Raw genomic sequence first — 21,732 nt, 5'->3', positions numbered from 1 at the left:
CATCATGACATATGACATTTGGATGAGTATAACGTGGTTGTGAACATATGAACAGTTGATGGACAAACTCTCAGAAGGGAGGGTGTCTATCATCCTCTGCTGAGAAACTGCAATAACGCAGTGGATACTTTGAAATGTGCATAGGGTACCACTGTCTCCCATCAGGGGGGGATTGGCCTTGAAACTTGGGCAAATATTTTTGTCACTGTGTCTGTCTGAAAAGATATGCACATGACGTGCATTAATAAAAAACAAAACGCACAGGAGAAGAGAACAATAACATAAGTCTGTAACCCATAGTCTGCTACAATTACTTTCTTTTCTTCCACAGCAGCTACGTCTTAGACACCCTGCTGTCTGTAACATCTTCTGACAGGAAATGGGGTCCTGGACCTCCATGCACAACTGAAACTGCAATCATCTTTCCTGCAAGGAAGTATTCATCCTCCCTAACAGCTGTAAATAAATTCATATTGCAAAATTAAAACATACACGACACACTTTTAAGCCATTGAGGGGAATAATTTGCTTTGTAATAATTATCTAATCACTAGTTTAGCACATATCTAATCCTATGCATACCATTTGCATTGTAGACCAAGAAACAATGTCCTTCTGGTCCATCAAAAATGGGCTGGTCTTTCAAGTATTTCATCAGCAGAGATGGAAATTCCCGTCTTGGACATCCTGTATCAATTCCCTCCTCATAAACACCAGCATCATCAGTAAATCTGATCAGCATGTCGCAGCTTTTAGAAAATGCTGAATGCTTAAACCCTCTGACAGCTCCCTCCCAAACATCAGCCCTTGAGATGTTGAACCTGCTCACTCTCTTGTGATCAATAGAAAGTGACAGGTTTGCTACAATCTCAGGTAGTTTAGTGTGAATATATGTCATGCAAACACAACAAGTGCTTCTATTAAAGAATATATGTCAGGATTTGGTGTTGGATCGAGGACCCAAAAGCAGAGGCAGGTAGGCAGAGGTGAATTTAGGTGGGTTTAATGAGGTTCACAGGTACAGAGGCAGGAATCAAAAATCCAACAAAATAACAAACAAACCAGAACCAAGGAGACATCAGGAGAAACCAAACTCTAGGAACCAGGGAGAGACGAGGTAAGCAGACAGACGTTAGACGAGGATCCAGCAAACAGGAGCTGAAGAGGGAGGGCTTTTAAAGGGGACAGAGACAAAGAGAGGGCTAACGAGGGGATTGGAAACAGGTGAGGGTAGAGCAGAAAACAGAGCAAGGGAAAGAGGACACAAGACAGCAGCAGAGGACAACAAATGGAAAACCTGGAAGACAGGAACTAACAAGAAAACAACAAAAATAATAATTAAACACTAAAACAAGGAGCAAAATAAAACGGAATACTCTAAATAAACATAACAAAACCAAGACTGTGACAATGTACCAAACAGTGCACAATTAAACAACAAATATTTAAATTCAATTCAATTCAGTTTATTTATATAGCGCCAAATTCACAACACATGTCATCTCAAGGCACTTTACAGTTTAACCAGATCATAGAGTCAAATTGATACAAAGTTTTCTATCTAAGGAAAACCAGTTGATTGCATTGACACATTGACTCAAATACAATCCCTCACACTAAGCATGCTTGTAGCGACAGTGGAGAGGAAAAACTCCCTTTTAACAGGAAGAAACCTCCAGCAGAACCAGGCTCAGTGTGAGCGGCCATCTGCTGAGGCCCACTGGGGTTCAAGGAGACAGAAGCAGAGACACAAAAAGCAGCTGTAAAAGGCGGCCCCGTCCAGGAAACACACTGCCAGGCAGACGAGCTCCGAGCCAGCTCCCATGTCAGAGAATGAAGAGAGCACATCCAGTTAGTCACAGTCAGAGAAACTGGACTACACTGGAAAACAGGCCGGTCTCCAAAATCTATAAACAAGGGTGTTGATGGCAACAGCACAGCTGATGTTTCCCTCCAGGATGACGTCACAGCCAAACAGGAACAGACGAGGCAAAGCTACTCTGAGGAAAAGCAGAGAGAGCAGAAGGTTAGAGATTGAACTAACAGATTCTGCAGAATAGGAGAACAGAGAGAGAATGAAGCAGAATGATGAAATGGGGGTCCTTATGTCCTCCAGCAGTCTAAGCCTATAGCAGCATAGCTATAGAGATAGCTCAGGATAACCTGAGCCACTCTAACTAGAAGCTTTATCAAAAAGGAAAGTTTTAAGCCTAGCCTTAAAAGTAGACAGGGTGTCTGCCTCACGGACTAAAACTGGTAGTTGGTTCCACAGGAGAGGAGCCTGATAACTAAAAGATCTGCCTCCCATTCTACTTTTAGAAATTCTAGGAACCACTAGTAAACCTGCAGATTGAGAGCGAAGTGCTCTGTTAGGAACATAAGGAACAATCAGATCTCTGATATAAGATGGAGCTTGGCCATTTAAGGCTTTATATGTGAGAAGGAGGATTTTAAATTCTATTCTGGATTTAACAGGAAGCCAATGAAGAGAAGCCAGGATAGGAGAAATATGATCTCTCTTTTTCATTTTCATCAGAACTCTGGCTGCAGCATTTTGGATCAGCTGAAGGCTTTTAACTACAGTTTGTGGACTTCCTGATAGTAAAGAATTACAATAGTCCAGCCTTGAAGTAACAAATGCATGGACTAGTTTCTCAGCATCACCCCTGGACAGGATATTTCTCATTTTTGCAATATTCCTCAGATGAAAGAAGGAAATTCTAGAAACCTCTTTGATATGGGATTTAAATGACAGGTCCTGATCAAAAACAACACCAAGATTTTTTACTTTATTATCTGAAATCAGTTTAATCCCATCCAAATGAAGTGACTGGCTAATCAGCTTCTTTTTCAGAGACTCTGGTCCAAAGACTATAACTTCTGTTTTGTCTGCATTCAGAAGCAGAAAGTTAAGAGTCATCCAGGTTTTTACGTCTTCAGACATGCCTGTAATCTATGTAATGGGTTAGCTTCATCTGGATTATAGACAGATATAGCTGGGTATCATCAGCATAACAGTGGAAATTAATCCCATGCTGTCTAATAATTCTACTGATTGGTAGCATGTATAAAGTAAAGAGAATTGGTCCTAGCACTGATCCCTGTGGTACTCCACAGGTAACCTTTGAGCGTGTTGAAGATCTATCATTAACATGAACAAACTGAATTCGATCAGATAGATCAGATTTAAACCAGTCTAGAGCTGTTCCTTTAATTGCAACAAAATATTCAAGTCTTTCTAAAAGAATATTATGGTCAACTGTATCAAATGCAGCACTAAGATCCAACAGGACGAGCACAGATACAAGTCCATTATCTGAGGCCATGAGAATATCATTAGTGACTTTCAACAGAGCTGTTTCAGTGCTATGATGAGCTCTAAAGCCAGACTGAAACTCTTCAAAAAGTTTATTAATGTGTAAGTGATCGCAAACTTGTTTGGCAACTACTTTCTCAAGAATTTTGGATAAGAAAGGAAGATTGGATATAGGTCTATAATTGACCAAGTCATCTGGGTCAAGAGACGGTTTCTTAAGCAGAGGTTTAATTCCAGCAACCTTAAAAGCTTTAGGTACATATCCCTGTAACAGAGATAGATTAATCACATCTAAAATGGAGGAGGAGATCAAAGGGAATACCTCCTTAAATAATAATAATAATAACTTTGATTTATATAGCGCCTTTCAGGACACCCAAGGTCGCTTTACAAAAATAACCTGGTTGGAACTGGATCTAACATACAACTTGAAGGCTTAGATGAAGACAATAATTTTGCTAATTCAGAAAGTTCAACTGGATCAAAGCAGTCTAAACCCGGTTCAGATTCCATGACTACCTCAGGTACAATCGCGGATAGAGGAGTGCTTATGATTTTATTTTTAATAAGATGAATCTTATTTATAAAGAATCCCATAAAATCATTGCTGCTAAGAGCAGGTGGAATGGACGGTTCAACAGAGCTATGGCTCTGGGTGAGTTTGGCAACTGTATTAAAAAGAAATCTAGGATTATTCTTATTCTCCTCTATTAATGAGGAGAAGTATGCTGCTCTTGCTTTACAAAGGGTCCTCTTATACAGCAGTAAACCATTTTTCCAGACTAGGAAGGACTCCCGCAGGCCTGTGGAGCGATATTTTCTCTCCAGTTTCCTAGCATTTTGCTTCAAAGTACGCAGCTCTGCATTAAACCAAGGAGCAAGCTTTCTATTTTCAACGGTTTTCTTTTTCAAAGGAGCTGCGTTGTCTAAGGCAGTACGCAGAGACCTAGCAACCCCATCAACAAAATCATCAACCTGTGAAGGGGAATAAGCTATGCTTTTGAACTCTGCAGCACTGCTCAGCGACAGGAGAAAGTGAAGCAGATTCTTTAAAATGTATAACTGCTCTATCTGATAAAGATCTACTAAAATGTAACCTTCTTTTGGGGGAGGAGAACTCCGTTAAAGTAATCCTGAAGGTTATTAGAAAGTGGTCAGAGAGGACAGGGTTGTGAGGAAATACTGTTATTTCTTCAAAACGATCAATCTATTTTACTTTCAAAATCTCGTGAAATTTCATCGTTCTGTTACAAACTCTCGTGATATTTTGCAAATTCTTGTGAGATTTTGTTAGTAAAATAGATCGATACCGCGTCAATATATCAACATATAAAAATATGGCAACATTTTGTGAATTTTCGGGGGATTTCGTAGCATAAAGACGACATATAGCAATATTTCATTAGTAAAAGAGATTGATATGGTGTTTTTAAATTGCAATATATCAGCATATGAAGATATTGGGATATTTTAATGGATCAATATTTTTTCCCTCGTCTTTAGAAGTTTTTAAGTCTGTAAAAAAGAAGTTTTTGAGAAAGAAGAAGAAGTAGTATTTTTTTTTTACTTTAGAAACTCAGAAGCTGATCAAATATCGGGTTAAATATCGGTGGGGTGGCCGATGTCCGATATTCAGTTTTAAGGCCGATACCGATAGGGGGCCGATTATATCGTGCATCCCTAATTAAAAACAATACTTTTGTGAAGAACTGTAGTTGATATTCCTGCACAGAATGTGATCATTTGAGGAGCTGCTTCTTTTTATTTTAATCTGTCCCTTTTTAATTTGAAGCCTTTGGGAATAATGCACAGTAGATAGTAGCAGTTCAAATGATACAGTTAGCAAAGGTCCTCATTGGACAGCCAGACTTCATTGTCGTTTAGAAAATGTGTTATAGAGCAAAGGCCCTTTTCTATCCACCAATCCAAACACACAAATTGATTTCTATGTAGCATATATCTATAGCCTAGTAAACTAGCCCCACCTGCCTGCGGCCAAAATCATTTTTGCCTGCGGGTGGTCCAGCCTTGATCAATGCCCCAGTCCCTAAATCTGGCGGGCCAACCACATCGCTAATTTTCAGAGCGTTGGCCAATAGGCACAGACACGGTTTGAAAAACAACAGGTTGTTCTCATCAACAATCTTCTGATGTCTTATTCATCGGGGCCAGACTAAATAACACCTTTCATCTCCCATAACGTCTGGTTTATCAGGCTAACAGACCTATTATTCCAGATAGCAGTGTGGTGGAAAGTAACATTGTGCTTGCATACAAGTTTCCCTTAATAACACTTGTTTATGAAAGGAAGCTAGCTTTACGTTGAGAAACTCAATGTTAGCTTTAACTTTAGGAAGCCTTCCAATCACTTTTACTTTGAAGGCCTTCAAATAACCTTCCGGTTCCAACATCGCAGGACACTTTACATTGCAGCTCTGCAGCCAGACTACTTTTTACCCACTGAACACAGCAAATATAGCAAAGCTGCTCTCTGGCATGGAACACAGGGGCAGCAGAAGCATCAGACACATCTGGACTCACTTTACTGGACGCGCTTCAGGAGCATCAAAGATACACTTGAGGCATGTTGGACCTTAATGTGTACAAGCATCAAAAATGAAACAGCAGAAGCTTTTTTGCTGCTTTCAGCGCTTACAGTCTGGACATAGAATTGGTCTCCAAGTAAACTCTGCACTAAAAACAAATGTAAAGCAGTCACTTTAAATATGTTGATTTGGTCTTTCAGGAATTGAATCCACAAATATCTCCCAACCATATAGCAATGTTTGCACACGCCTCAGCTCCTTCAGTCTAATTTCTGTTTATTAAATGTTTGTCAGCATAAAAACTGTCACACACACTGATTTCTACCCATGTAAACTTCACATAAAACAGTTAATTTCTTTGCAAACATGAACATCGAAACATGGTTCACTAATGTGGTCTACAGTTGTTCAACTTCATGATAACTGTCCACATACCAGCCAAAGAACAGAACTCAGTTGATTTACTTCAATCTGACGGGAGTCAGAACCCAGTAGTGCTTATCAGCTGTTTTTCTTTAAATAATCTACTTGCTGTTGGGTTTGAAAATACAGGCAGAATAATAATATTCCATAATTGGTATTATCAGTTGTGAAATTCCAGTTCTACTGTCTGACATTAACTCAACATCACATGCAGCTCCTATTACGAAGCAGATAAAAATGCTTTAACCAGTAATGATTCATACAGGCTTCCAGAGTGTAACTTCAGCTGATAGAAGCTGGAATCAGCCAGTATCAGTATTATGGCTCTGGCTGCAGCTAATCAAAAGGAGATGTTTCAATGCTTTAGAGAACAATAAGGCTGTTAAATGTTTCTAGATGCATCAAAACAGACATACAGACAAATACTGCTACTGATGAATTATCAATTAATATTCCTTAAAAGAAATATCCCAATGAAATAAAACAAAACGTGAAGATAATTCTTATCATATTTAAAGTTTTTATGTATTTAAATATTTGTTTTGTAATTTATTGATTGTGTTGGGATCTGGAGGCTGTATAACTTTCTCCACCAGAGGGAGCCTGAGGTCTTCCTCCTGAGGGCATGAGCTGACTTCTACACACCTGTTTCCTGATTATGAGGCCTATTTAAGGAGGAGGAGGCTGACACTTCCCTGCCAGAGTGTTTGCCAGTAATGGTACAGCCAAAACCTGAGCCAGCCTCTCTGACTTGTAATCTGATTTTTGTGAACAGTCTGACCCTGTGTTCTTCTGCCTCTCAGATCCTGACTTATCTGGTTACCTGCCTGATCCGTGAGAAAACAAACGCTTCCTGGAACCTGCCTGTATGTCCTCCCCCTCAGCCCTCAGCCTGCCGACCAGCCTCTGGACCCAAAGGGTTTCCCCCCTGCTGATCAGAATACCCTCTGAGCAGGTAATAATCCAAGTCACCGTTGAACTGCAAGTTTCCTGGATCCACTCTAACTGATCCATCCTCCTCTAGTGGCTTCCCTCCTGTGACCATTCTGACGAGCCAAGATCCCGTTCACATTTCACTGTAAACTTTGTAAATAAACCATTTAACTTTTCCCCTGTCTGAAAGAGTGTTTCTGCATGTGGGTTAGACGCTTACCCCAGGCTCACACAGACTCCGGTCTTACCGTTGCGGTGCGGTGGGTGCGGCGCCTCAGTGATTCCAAGTCATTAAAAAGATGTAAACCTCTCTCACCGGCTGCTGAGCTGTCCGGCTGCGGTTACCGAGACACTCCGGCGCTGCAGAAAATTCCGCAAGAAAGCTCTCGCAAATATCCTTATTTGGACCGTGTTATCGCGTGAAGTTACGTGAACTCAACTGAACTTCTGTTCTCGCGAGTTAAATCTCCGGACCTGTTGCCAGAGCCGCAGAGCCGCACCGCACCGTAGTCAAAAGGGCGGTGTGAGAGGGGGTGTGCGGGAGTTGCGGTCTCCGTCGGCTCGGTAACCGCACCGGAGCCAGTGTGAGCAAGGGGTTAAACCCCAACATGACAGATTGATTGCTATATTTCATAATAGAGTATTATTTTCTGTGGCTCAGAAAAGTCATTAAATATTTTCAAAATCTATTGTGAAGCATGCTTTGGTGATTTAAGGATAGAAACAAATATGAGATAAATATATAGATAGTGCATCCGGTACAGATTGGGTAGTGACAGGACCAAACACAGCTTAGGAGGTGGGAAAAGTGTAATTGGATATTTCAGTTTCTGCAAATTCATCCAATCCTAACCAGCACCACTTCACAGAGAAATCCCTCCTCCTTAATTGAATATCAGAACATGAAATTAAAGGTTAAAATGAAATACTGAGCTAAAAAACCTAAGTCACTAAATACATAGAGTAGCTTTACAAAAAGTTTTTTATTGTAAGGTATTTGTTTTTATTTAATGAGATTTCTTTACTTAATCGAATATATATAGACAATTTATCGATAGCAATATTAATTTACATAATTTTGAATGAAATGGCTCTCCACACACATTGTGTGCCAAATGCACGTACCCAATCATGTAGACAGAGCAAGCCAGCCTATGGTTAAAAAAAATCAGCCTTTGCCTTTACTAAACCAGAGTGGCTAGTTAACCTCAATATTGTTCCAGCTGCCTTCCATAGAGGCTGAGGCGATTGGTTATTCAGCAAAAAAAATAAATAAAAATAAATATATAAGTAAAAACAAAGATAATTCTCAATTCAAATCATAGAAAAGACATATCGGTCCTACCAGTACGTTTTCCGAAATTAATTAAAACTAGCCGTCAATCTTAGCATTTAAGCTAATGTTAGCTGACGGTTAGCATGGCACGTCGAATTGATATATAAAAATAAATAAGAACCGTTTCCAAATTTGGTTATTTAAATGTAGCACTTTTGAATCGATTAAACTATTCTTTAATATCTCACATATTTCGGCCCTAACGGTACGTTTTCTGACATACATTAAAACTAGCCGTCCATCTTAGCATTTAAGCTAACGGTAGCTAGCGGCTAGCACCGGCTCGTCGAATTTATAAATAAAAATAAATGGAAACCGTTTCCAATTTTGGTTATTTTAATGTAGCACTTTTGAATGAATTATAATATTCTTTAAAATGTCACATATTTCGATAAAATACATATTTTCATGGCGGACATAACTAGAAGTGACCTACCTGCTCGATGAACGGACAGTGAAAAGCATTTTACCCACAAGGCACCGCGAACACAATGCGGAAGACATTCAGGAACTGTCGGAAATTTTGGCTTCGCCAACTAGTCAATATGTTTATTGAAAATACTGAATATAAAAATGTTATTACTCATTCTCAGTTATTGTTTCCCATTTGTTCGTTTTTTGCATTCTTGTTCTGCTCATGCGGAAATAATTAGAAGCGACCTACCTGCTCGATGAACGGACAGTGGCTACGTTTACATGGACACAACTAATCGGATTGAAGGCCTGATCAGATCAAAAATGTTTCATGTAAACATGTCAGACTGAAGATTCTAATCCGATTCGGTCCGATCGGATCTAAATTTAATTCCGAATGAGACAGGTGGTTTTTGCCGATCGCCATTCCGATTGGCGTCCATGTAAACACCCATTCGGATCTGAAGAGTAAAATAATCTTCACTGCGCATGTGTGCGACGTCAGCGTGACGTTTTTCCGCCTTGTCAACAACAGGAAACCACCGGTCGCTCTCGCTCTCGCTGTGAACAACATGGCGGGGGGAGTCTAGGAACGCCAACTTATACACTCAAGTTCATTTAAAGCTGCAGGAAGCAGGAATTTATCCCCCTCCTCTTCCTCTTTTCTCTCTCCACAGCCCACTCGCTCTCCCACGCCGGCTCAATCGCTCATTCTCTATTTCTCTCGTACATTTCGCTGCCAAGCGCTTTTTTCCTCCTCTCTCCTTTTTTCTTTCCGCTCGCTCCGAGCGCATCGTTTCTCAGGCCTCCCAAAAACCAGACGCAGACAGAACTGCCAAGTTTGGCAGGAAGTTCTGCGCATGCTTAAAAGATTTAATCTGATCCAACGCTTGGTACATGTATACACACGTCATGATCGGATCATTTCATTTAGTGTCCATGTAAACGGAGATTTTGAATTTCCGATCAACCAAGGTTTGGATCGGATCGGGGAAATTTTGCGCATGTAAACGTAGCTAGTGAAAAGCTATTTACCCACAAGGCACCGCGAACACAATGCGGGAGACATTCAGGAACTGTCGGATATTTTGGCTTCGCCAAAGAGTCAATATGTTTATTTAAAATACTGAATATAAAAATGTTATTACTTATTCTCAGTTACTGCCTCCTATTTGTTCGTTTTTTATGTTCTTGTTCTTCTCATGCGGACATAATTAGAAGCGACCTACCTGCTCAGTGAACGGACAGTGAAAAGCTATTTACCCACAAGGCACCGCGTACACAATGCGGAAGACATTCAGGAACTTTCGGATATTTTGGCTTCGCCAACGAGTCAATATGTTTATTGAAAATACTGAATATAAAAATGTTATTACTCATTCTCAGTTACTGCTTCCTATTTGTTCGTTTTTTTATGTTCTTTTTCTTCTCATGCGGACATAATTAGAAGCGACCTACCTGCTCAGTGAACGGACAGTGAAAAGCTATTTACCCACAAGGCACGCGAACACAATGCGGGAGACATTCAGGAACTGTCGGATATTTTGGCTTCGCCAACGAGTCAATATGTTTATTGAAAATACTGAATATAAAAATGTTATTACTCATTCTCAGTTATTGTTTCCCATTTGTTCGTTTATGTTTTTTTTTATCGAGGAGCAACATTATAATGGGAATTTATTTTTGACAAAAAGATTAAGTATTTTTTCTAAATGCTAGTTGTTTTTGTTAAATTGCCAAAGTATTTAGTAATTCTGTATGTGTAATTGAAGTAATAACATCTTGCTAATAATTTTAAGATTTTACATAAAGACTGTATTACAAGTACATGTCTGATAACGCCATAGTAATATTTTTATTTGTAAATTGCGCATGTCTAATGCCATATACCTCAATGCTGTGTCTGTGCATTAGCCTTTAAATCTGACAGATTTACAACACAGCTAATTTAATGAAGCAATGTAAAAACCTTACAGAGCTTCAGTTTCTACACTAGCAAAATCTCATAAATTGGTAAAATACCAGGCAACATCAAGCTCATATTTTGCTTTTTGCTCTTAGTTACAAGAATCTGATCATTTGAAAAAAAAAAACTATACAAGTATGTAGACACACACTGAAACTACTTACCTTTAAAACAAGTCCCCACAGGCAGCTCCTGCTTGTTTTTGCAGCCAAACTCTACACTAGTAGGCATTTTTACTGAGCATCTCTGGAGGATGGTGGCTTCACTTTTTTCAAACAATCATCAATCCAGTGAAGAAATAGAAATAAAGTAAATAGAGATCACTGATCTGTAATTACTAGTTTGTCAGCTCTGTGCTGCCATAGACAAAATGTCTGCCTACATTAATGCAAGATCTGCTCCTGTGCAAGTTTAAATAGCAATTTCTATACAAGCACAAGTTTGAGAATTTCAGTTTGCATCTGATAATGACAATTATTTGCTGACTGAAGTCTGATGTGTCATACATATCTGTAAATGCCTGCAACTTAAAAGTCCAATTTTCCACTTATGGTTAACACAAGGTATAAATTAAAACAATCATGAAAGTTATGCAAGGAGTCATATAATTATCAGCGGTCACAGAATCCATTCACAGAGTCAGAGCTTTATTTCATATTGTTGACACTGCACCAAGAACTGCAATAAATCTTTTTTTAAAACAACAAAAACAGCTTACTGTACTTAATACTGAAAAATAAATATTAATTCAATATAAATTCTTTTTTTGTTTTATATTGAATTTATATTTTGATCAATAAAAAAAATATTTTTTAAACAGTAAAAACAGCTTATAGTACTTCAAGCTAAAATACATTATATACATTCAATATAAAACAAAAAAAGAATCTATATTGAAATATTAATTTTTCAGTTTTTTTTATTATATCTTTATTGATTCTCGAGAGTGTATCATTTACATGGCATTAGGCATCAACAAACTTGTATCTCCTTATAACAGTCAAATCAAAAATATAACTATACTTCTCTGAGAAAGATTATACAGTAATCATAAAGGAAAAAAAATATGAAGGGAGAAACTAAGGGGGAAAAAAAAAAATAAAATAATTAAGGAAGAAAAGGAAATACAGCAACAAAAAATATAATATAGAATAACTCTAAGGTATGGCTATCATAGGAGAGTGGATTGTCCAGGAGATTTAATAAGTTTGGTCTTTAAAGATTAAATCAGGTCTTTAAGGTTTTACATAATCCACCCAAATCCTCCAACGCTGATTCAATTTTTCAGTTCTGTGATCGAGAAAGGCTGTTATTTTTCCCATTTCATATATGTTAAATGTTATGTTAAGCCAGTCATCTAATGTTGGTTTGTCATGTGACAACCATTTTCTTATAATGTTTTTCTTGCTTGCCGTTAATAAAATAGTCATCAAATATTTGTTTCTTTTTGTGGCGTCTTGAGGAATTATGCCTAAATACATAAGCTTGAAATCAAAAGGAATGTTTTGCATAAAAATATCTTGTAAGGTACTAGTTATCTCTTTCCAATAATCTTTTATAATTGGGCAGTCCCAGAAGACATGATAATGGTTTGCATTTTGATTTCCACATTTTCTCCAACATGTGGGACGATTTCCATCATAGTTACATTTCTGAGCTGGTGTGACAAAGAATCTTACCAGATTCTTCCATCCATATTCTTGCCAATATAGTGATTTATTATATTTCCATTGATAGTTCCATATTATTGTCCATTCCTCCTCTGTTATCGTCAAATTGCCGTCTCTCTCCCATCCTGCTTTGATATGTAAGGTTGAATTGTTTTTTAGATCTATTAGGTTTTTATAGATAAGAGAGATAATTCCCCCTTTAATTTTTGATTTATAGGCATTAATAAAAATGTCCAGTAATGTTATATTCTTGTCAGTAATTGGTTTAAATTTTAAGTTAATGAAATTCCTTATTTGCAAATATCGATAAAAGTCCTGTTTGTCCAAAGAGTATTTTCTCTTGAGTGTTTCAAAATCATTTAAGATGTTGTTGTTCATTATTGTGCACAGAGCAGTGATTCCCTTGGATGCCCAGTCCTTAAACCTGGGGTCCAGTTTATTTGGTGTGAAGTCAGAATCATATGCGATCCATTTTATGATTGTCAAATCGTTCTCAAGTGCATTTTCTTTAACAATAGTTTTCCAAGCTCTAAGGGTTGTTTTCATCCACCGGTTATCTATATTATTTACGAACCCTTGTAGATTTGCATCTGCCAGAATTGCCTGTACAGGAATGGGTGTCGCCTTTGTTTCAATAGTTTTCCATTGAGCATCATATGTTGGATCGCAACAGTATATCAATGTTCTTGTTTGTGCTGCTAAATAATAATCCCTTAGAGAAGGCAATCTCCAACCTCCCATTTTCTTTTCCAGTTGTAATACCTTATATCTAATTCTAGGTCTTTTACCTTGCCAAATATATCTTGATAATAGTTTGTCCCATTCATGGAAAACTTTGATTTATTTAAATTGGCAGCGTTTGGAATAAGTATAACAATCTGGGCAGTATGCTCATCTTTATCGAATTAAGTCTTGAGCTAAAACTTAGGAAAGGAGTAAAATTCCATCTTATGATATCCTCTTTAATTATTTTTTGAATGGGAGCATAATTATATTCGAATAGTTTTTCGAGGTCCTTTGGTATAGTAATGCCTAGATATTTAAAGTGGTCAGTGTGCCAGGTTAGGGGGTATCTGTTTTGGATTTCCTGAGTAGGAATATAATTATAAGACAAAAACTGAGTTTTGTTAATATTAATTTTGTATCCTGATAGTTGACCAAATTGTTTGAATAATTGCAGCAAAGCTGGGAGGGAGTGGGTCAGTTGTTCCATATAAATTAATATATCGTCCGCATAACAAGCCAGTTTATGTTCTATCCCTTTGATAATTATTCCTTTAATGTCCTTATTTTGTCTATCGATTGGGTAATGGCTCTAAATATAGAGCAAAAAGTAACGGAGACCATGCACATCCTTGTTTTGCCCTCTTTCTAAAGTAATTCTGTTTGATAAATGACCATTAACTTTAATTCTCGCTGTGGGATTCTCGTATAACGCCTGTATTGTTTTTATTATTGTATTATCTAGTCCAAATCTATGTAAAACCCTGAAGAGAAAATTCCAGTCCACTGAGTCGAATGCTTTTTCAGCATCTATGCTGATAACAATGGCTTCTTGTTTATTTTTTTGTATGTGATCTATAACATGTAGCGTCCTTCTTATATTGTCCTGTGTTTGACGTTGTCGTATGAAACCAGTTTGATCATTATGTATTACGGAAGGAAGAAATTCTTCCAATCGTCTGGCCATTATAGAAGTAAAAAGTCGATAATCAATATTTAAAACAGATATTGGTCGGTATGATCCACAGTCCAGTCTATCTTTGCCCTCTTTATGTATTACCGAGATTATTGCCTCCTTCCAACTTGGTGGTGTTTGAGCTTTATTCAGAGTCCAATTTAGTGAAGGGAGGAGGATTGGAATCAGCTCTTTCTGAAATTCCTTATAAAATTCTGCTGTGTATCCATCTGACCCAGGTGATTTACATAGTTTTAATCTGCTTATTGTATTTTTTAATTCTTTTTCTGTAATGTCTGAAGTCATTATACTATTCTGTTCTTCGTTCATAACAGGTAGCTCTAGTGAGTTCCAATATTCATCAATTTCTTCTATAGTTCCTCCAGAGATTTTTGAATATAAGGTTTTATAAAATATTTCGAATGCTTCCTGGATGTCATTTAATTTGTTCTTTAATAATTTTGATTCGGGGTTTCTGATTCTATGGATCGTGTTTTCTGCTGTTTTCTTTTTTAGTTTCCATGCTAGGACCTTCATAGATTTTGATTTGCCTTCATAGTGTCTTTGCTTAAGATGCATGAGGTTTTTCATAATTTCCTGTGTTGCTATAGCATTTATTTCATTTCTAATTCTTTTTAACTCTTCCAGTATATCTGGTGTACAATTTTGTTTATGTTTTTGTTCTAGATCTTCCAAATTTTTTATGTAATTCCTCTGTTCTTTTATTTCTTAGTTTTTTTAGGTGCAATGACATTGCTATAATTTTCCCCCTCAGAACAGCTTTAAGAGTGTCCCATAATATTGGGGGAGATACTTCACCATTGTCATTGAGATCTAAGAAAGAGCTAATTTCCTTCCGTATCTCCTGTTTGAACCATTGGTTATTAGGCAAGCCTGAATTTAGTTTCCATGTATTGTTTCTTTTTTGTAAGCCAAGGTCTACTGTTAGGTATACAGGTGAGTGGTCACTCACATCTATTGCTCCAATCTCACATCTGTCTATTTTGTCTCTATCTTTTGTAAATGTCAAAAAATAATCAATTCTTGTTTATACTAAATGGGAGGCTGAATAGTGTGTATAATCCTTTTTATTGGGGTAAAAATCTCTCCATATGTCTATCAGGCCAACTTCCTTAAATAGTACATTTATTTTTTTGTATTGTTGTTCTTTCTGGTAGGCTCTCTCCCTGGAAGAAACATCCTTGGTTGCAACCAAATGTTTAGGTCTCCTCCACAGATTAAAACACCTTGTGTTTCTTTTACTAATATATTAGTTATTTTCTTTAAAAAATCAATATCGCTCCCTGGGGGAGCATATATATTAAATAATGTAACTAGGTTTCCCCCTATATTGCCTCTCACAAGCACGAACCTGCCTTCTTTATCCGCCAGTTCGTATAATTTTTCAAAATGTATCTTGTTTGAAATAAGAGTAGCTACTCCTCTTCTATGTCCTGACCTGTATGAGGAGAAAAATAATTGGTTGAAACCCATTCTTCTTAGTTTTTCATTTTCACTTTTGTTTAGGTGGGTTTCTTGTAAGTACACTATGTGGGAATGTTCCTTCTTCATTTTTGATAGGAATTTGCTTCGTTTAATTGGATTGAGTAGACCATTAACAATGAAAATAATTATATTTATCTTGTTGTTAGCCATGTCTGATTGTCTTGTTGATCATTTTTAAACATCTGATATCAAAGCTTAACCAATCCCCTCTCCGTGTAAATGTAAACAATAACTTCACCATAAAGAAAAAACAAAAAACTTGAGATTCCAAGGTTGGGGTCCTGAACAAATGACCCTGAACTTGGCTAGGAAAACCATCTAGCCCTGGGGGAAAACCTCCCTTGGAAAAGAGGGGAGGGCCCCCAACTACTCTAATGCTGTTTTTGTCCATTTTGTTTGCATTCCTCCTCGAAACATTTATTATTTTTCGTCTAAGTTGGGACTAAGGAATATATTCAATACCACAACGATAATGTCCGTAATACAGATCAGTTGAACTAACTGGGATACATTGTCCTCATAGTTTATATCTTATTGATTACTCAGTGATTATTTAGCTCACCGATTATTAATGTATCTCTTCAGAGCTCCTCTTGGAGAGAACTAGTTTCTCTTCTGAACTCACTCAGTCTTTCTATGATGCTCATCTCTCACTCTTCCCCTGACACTTGTTGTTTCGAGCCGATTTTTTTCCACGCGGTGCGGGACAACCGCTCCACCAGGCTCTCCTTTGGCTTGATCAAGGGGACAGGCAAACCACGCTCCTTCATGTCCTTCGTTGCCTCTGCCGCTGTCTGGTAAAGCTGTGTTTCCCCCTCATAAAAAACTCGTAGTTTAGCGGGGAAGGGAGATTGGAATCGGATCCTTTTCTGCTTCAGGACCCGTTTTGCCTCCGAGTATTGTTTATGTTTCTGCAGCACTGTGGGAGGATAGTCATGATCAAAATATATCGGCTTGCCGTGTAGAAGCACACCTTTCTTCCCCCACGCTTTCCGTAAGATCTCTTCCTTGGTTCTGCTGCGGAGAAACTTAACAACAATGGATCTTGGCCTGTTGTTTCTGACCCCAGCCGGTGGCGGAGCTAACGCTCGGTGGGCTCTCTCAATGTCCAATTCCATACTTGGTTCGATCTCTAGGGTGTCTTTAAGTAATTTTTCTACAAAATCTCTCACCGATGATCCTTCTGCTCCCTCTGGCACGTTGTATATCCGAATGTTTTCTCTTCGTGATCTCCCTTCCTGGTCGAGCAGCTTTACTTGTTGCTGGCTAATTAGCTCGGCCATCTTGCTCAATATCTGCTCCATGTTCCCTGCCCGCTCCTCCATCGAATCAACTCGGTCCTCCGTCTCCTTATTTTCCGGTGTACGTTGATGAGTTCTGACTTAACGTCATCGAACTGTTGTTTCATATCTGTTCGGAAGTCCCCTAACTCCTCCAGAATTTGCGTTAGTCCTGTCGCGCCAGTGGAAAGCCGACTAGCATTAGCTTCGTCAAGGTGCTGGTGAGTTGGTGAGCTAGCTGCCGTCTTTCTTTCTTGTGCTAAGTTTTCATTTGTGGTTTTCCTATTTCCGTCCTTTTTCCCCATTCTAGACCCCCTTACAGACTCAATTTTACTAATTTTTCATTATATTTGGCAAATAATGGGGATCGAATTAAGATTTATCGGAGGAGTGACGGAACCCCATCAATTTTTCAGTTTTCAGAACAAAAAATAATTTTACAAATAAAATGTATTTATTGAAACAGCTTTGTGATGGTCTTGCCATCAACTTCTGCCATCAGGTCCAGAGTTCCGTCTTTTAATGAGTCCTCATAGGGCTCAAAGAGTTTGCCAGCGATTTCCAAGATGCTTCCATCTTCCAGAAGAATCTCGGTTATTTCTAGTGCAGTCTTTTTCCATCGCTCCCAGAATCTTGATTCTGGTCACAGCAGCTTTCTGTTTCTGTGAAAATAACAAAACATGAAGTTAGAGCAAATCATCAGTAAAAAAAAAACATATTTATTTCAAAGGTCTCTGGAAATACATTTGAAATTGTCAGTCTAATGTTAAGTAACCTTGTTTCAGAACATATGTATTTGCCATATCAGTTTTCTTGTTTTTTTGCAGAAAACATGGCCACTAACCATAAATATGAAGATGGAAGAATGACCACATTGCTTATATAGTTTGTAACAAAAACGTGGAATGAAATATTCTAATTACATGAAAGTAATTGCAAAATGTTCTTTTAGAAAAAGAAGTTAAAATCCTGCATTTCCTTAATTACATTTTAAACATTCATTTAATTTCATCATTTATTGACCTGTCATGTAAAACTCACAATGAACACGGTTCTGGGATTTTATTATTTTCTTCTTCTCCAGAATATTGCCAAAATGAGAAAGATCTTTTCCAGGGGTGATGCTAAGAAACTAATCAATGTTTTTTTTAACTGCTGGATTTTTGCAATTCTTTTCTATCAAATCAGGAGGTTCACACACTGTACTTAAAAGCCTTCAGCTGACCCAAATGCTACAGCCAGAGTTCTGAACAAAATAAAAAAACAGAGATCTTTTTTTTTTCTTTTCATCCTTGCTTCTCTGCATTGGTTTCCTGTTAAATCCCGAATAGAAATGAAAATGCTTCCTACAGTAAGTAACCAAGCTCCATCTGATATCAGAGATCTGATTGTTCCTTATGTTCCTAAAAGAGCACTTCGTTCTCAATCTGCAGGTTTACTAGTGGTTCCTAGAACTTCTAAAAGTAGAATGGGAGGCTACTTTTAAAGCAAGGCTTATAACATTCCTGTTTGTGAAGTCTTTACAGAGTTATACAGCTACGGACCATGACTGCTGGAAGAAATCAACCTGTTTTATTCTCCCTGCTGAGTCTCCCTAATGTTCTCCTCCCAGGAGATCAGATCAGCCATTACCTTCTATAAGATTAGACATCGTACTAAATCAGTGCTTTTGTTCTCTTTTGCATGTGTTCTCATTATCCAGTGTGTCATGGTAAATGGACTTTCATGCTGCTTCAGGTTCTGCTGGAGTTCTCATCTCCACCATCCCTACATTGATGCTCAGTGGAAGCGAAAGTGATCGTCCTTATAGACTTATAAAGGAAGAGTGGAGGCTGCTGGAGAAGCACTCAAAGCATTATGATTTTTTAGTAACCATGACTTGGATTAATCGTACCACAGCAGAATAATAAAGAAAATGCAATTTTTTTAATTTTTATTACTGAACCTTGAAGTGAAAAAATGCAATACCTCTAACTTGGTGTAGTTTGTGCTTTGCAGCTGGACGTGGTTCTTCGTATCGAATTTGACATGTGTCAACGTCACTCTGTCGCCCAACGAGATGCCAAGTATGGCACATTCCCTCCAAAGGGAGACCTTAGCCACAGTTCCTTTCTGTTGAAAAATAGATATATGGTGAAGGGGGGGCAGGAAAAGATAAAGAAAATCAATGCTATCTTTTTTCCAGAGTCCATATGATGCGGATTTTCTCAGATATGCAAACTTGTTTTACTCTGAGTTACAGAGTTAGTTTAATAGGACAGTTCGGAGTGGAACAGAGTCTTTCCCAGACTGCACCTTTTTGATTGCAGACACCTAGAAAATGAAGCATACTTATACTTAAGTTGTGACTTCAGTAACTAAAAGAAATTATCAACAAATTTTTTTTTCTTTTAGAATTGTCTCTATTTGTAGGAGTACGACGGAGTATTAGGGCCACACATGAAGAGAAAAAATATTTTTGTCATGACGAGATTAAACTCGACATGTCGACTTTAAAGTCGACACGTCGACATTAAACTAAACATTTCGAGAATAAAGTTGAAATGTCATGTTGAGTTTAATCTCGACGTGTCGACTTTAAACTCGCCAAATTAGAGAATAAAGTTGATATATCGTGGCGACTTTAATCTCGACATTCCAAAGTTTGGAGAAAAGAGCAACCGTGCTCCACAGCTGCAGTCTGCGTTTGGAGAAAAGAGCAACCGCACTACACAGCTGCAGTCTGCGTTTTAAAAGTGAAGGTAGTCTTTGACGTGCTGCAACTGTATAATCATCACAGGAAGCGGTGGCCTACCAATAATAACGTAACGATTTATTCTCGAAATGGCAAGTTTAAAGTCGACATGTCGACTTTAAAGTCGACATGTTGAGTTTAATCTCGTCATGGCAAAAATATGTTTTCTCTTCATGTGTGGCCCTAATACTCCGTCGTAGTAGGAGTCCATCAGCAGCCGCTCACAAAAGAAGAGTTGTAAAAGTGGTTGTAAAAAGGTCTTGTCAACTGAAATATATCTTTGCAAAGTGCAATAGCTGTCCTGTGTCCATGAGCTCTGACTGGTGCATAATGAATGTGAATGTAGTATTCACACCCCGGAAGTAAGAATTGAATATCATTTGGAAAAAAGAAATTGCAAAAAAATTTAATTAAAAAACTCAATCTGAAAAAGAGTCTTTCATTAAAAAAAAATGTATATGAAAAATAAAACCAGTTTGGAAAAGGGTTAGGGTTAGGGTTAGGGTTAGAGGCCAGGAAAATCAGGTCCTTTTTGTCCCTTTTTTTCTCTTTCCTTGTGGCCCGCTGGCGTCAGAGTTGGCAGGAGGGTCCGCTGTGCCATCCGGGTAGTTCTCAAAGAGTGCCAGGTGGGGGTCAAGCGGGCCACGGGGCCGGATTTGCAATACGGAGCAGACACACTAGATGGCAGTCAAGCCCTTTGGTTTTCCTTTAGCCAAAAGTGTGCCCGAACCGGGAATTTAGTGCGGATTTTGTTATTAACCCTTTATATGCTGGCGGTTTTTGATTTTTTAACCCTTTAAATGCCAAACAGTGAGTTTGGGTGGGCCAATAGGGTGGAAGACGGTGCCATATGTCTGTAAAAAGTATTTTTGCGGCGTTATGGGAGCGTTTGGCGAGGGCTGGGGTCGGACAAAGGGGTCACCGCTCGGACTCAGGGGCTCACCGCTTTTGTTTTTTGGGCTTTTGAGCGCCAGTGTGGGCTAAGGCGGGCCAAAGGGGTGTTGTGCTGGACACTGGGTGGGCTCTGGAGGACCAGGGGCTGTTCCGCGGGGGTCGGTGCGGGCCCAGAGTGCTCCTTCTCCGGGGAGAGGCGCTCCACTCGCTCGGCTGGTTCTGGAGGTGCGGCGGATGCTGGGTTTTTCAATCTTTGCTATTTAAAAGTGCAAGTTGAAAGCGGGTTAACTAAAAAATGGGTTCCGGACCCATGCCGTGCCAATTGTCGGCACCCAGTGATGCGAACTTCTGTCCAATTAATACATTGCATATATTTCCTATTTAAACTGCTCCGGGTCTCGGAGATCTAAGCCCACGGGCCCTGCGCGGCTTTCCCCAGGGGTCAAAGGTCAAGTGCCGTGCGGCCCTCTGTCCGTTTAATGAACACCTGTGTCCCCAGCATGGATCTCCATGAGCCCGGTCCCTGGTTCTGGACCATGGGCCCGGTCCATGGGTTTGTGCTGGGCCCTTGGCGCTCCATGGGCCCCGGGAACTCAATATTTAACTTTTTTTTAATTTTTAATAAATATATTTATTGGTTAAGAGATGCTTCCTCCATTATTTATACTCTGGACATTATGTCCCTATGGTTTAATGAACCCCTCTGTCCCTGGGGTAATGCATGTGGGAGGCTTTGCCCCTGGTAAGGTGTTAAAACTTTGAGGAAAAATCCAAAAAATGGGTAAAATTTAAAAGAAATGCGCTTTAACGTGCTGCCTTGTGTCCCAGTGCTTCAATATGACCAGGTGTTTATCCTTTGTTGCTGTCGGGTCGCTGTGAACCAGGTAAGGTGGTGAAACTTTGAAAAAAAACCCAATTTGCGTTGATGCCGACTATTTTCCCATTCAAAAGTAATACATTTTGGCTCGTTCTATCGTGCCCAGCCATGTCCGATGCTCGGTAACGCCCCTGTGTCAACGGCGAATTGTCTATTTAT

This window comes from Cyprinodon tularosa, unplaced genomic scaffold (genome assembly GCF_016077235.1).
Source record: "Cyprinodon tularosa strain WSP-4 unplaced genomic scaffold, ASM1607723v1 ctg987, whole genome shotgun sequence".
In the NCBI taxonomy this organism is placed as follows: Eukaryota; Metazoa; Chordata; class Actinopteri; order Cyprinodontiformes; family Cyprinodontidae; genus Cyprinodon; species Cyprinodon tularosa.
Note: the sequence above shows the minus strand (reverse complement) of the source record.